The following is an 850-nucleotide window of genomic DNA, read 5'->3' as shown; positions in this document are numbered from 1 at the left end:
CAGGCACAGAGAGCCGGAGAGCGAGAGAGAGCGCGGAGAGAGAGAGAGAGAGAGCAGAGAGAGAGAGAGAGCGCGCGGAGAGAGAGAGAGAGAGAGCGCAGAGAGAGAGAGAGAGAGAGAGAGAGCGCAGAGAGAGAGAGAGAGAGAGAGAGAGAGCGCAGAGAGAGAGAGAGAGCGCAGAGAGAGAGAGAGAGGGCGCAGAGAGAGAGAGAGAGGGCGCGGAGAGAGAGAGAGAGGGCGCGGAGAGAGAGAGAGGGCGCGGAGAGAGAGAGAGGGCGCGGAGAGAGAGAGAGGGCGCAGAGAGAGAGAGAGGGCGCAGAGAGAGAGAGAGGGCGCAGAGAGAGAGAGAGGGCGCAGAGAGAGAGAGAGGGCGCAGAGAGAGAGAGAGGGCGCAGAGAGAGAGAGAGGGCGCAGAGAGAGAGAGAGGGCGCAGAGAGAGAGAGAGAGGGCGCGGAGAGAGAGAGAGGGCGCGGAGAGAGAGAGAGGGCGCGGAGAGAGAGAGAGGGCGCGGAGAGAGAGAGGGCGCGGAGAGAGAGAGAGGGCGCGGAGAGAGAGAGAGGGCGCGGAGAGAGAGAGAGGGCGCGGAGAGAGAGAGAGGGCGCGGAGAGAGAGAGAGGGCGCGGAGAGAGAGAGAGGGCGCGGAGAGAGAGAGAGGGCGCGGAGAGAGAGAGAGGGCGCGGAGAGAGAGAGAGGGCGCGGAGAGAGAGAGAGGGCGCGGAGAGAGAGAGAGGGCGCGGAGAGAGAGAGAGGGCGCGGAGAGAGAGAGAGGGCGCGGAGAGAGAGAGAGGGCGCGGAGAGAGAGAGAGGGCGCGGAGAGAGAGAGAGGGCGCGGAGAGAGAGAGAGGGCGCG

The sequence above is a fragment of the Chiloscyllium plagiosum genome, unplaced genomic scaffold (assembly GCF_037043375.1).
Source record: "Chiloscyllium plagiosum isolate Xiang-an unplaced genomic scaffold, Cpla_swu_hap1 HiC_scaffold_16, whole genome shotgun sequence".
In the NCBI taxonomy this organism is placed as follows: domain Eukaryota; kingdom Metazoa; phylum Chordata; class Chondrichthyes; order Orectolobiformes; family Hemiscylliidae; genus Chiloscyllium; species Chiloscyllium plagiosum.
Note: the sequence above shows the minus strand (reverse complement) of the source record.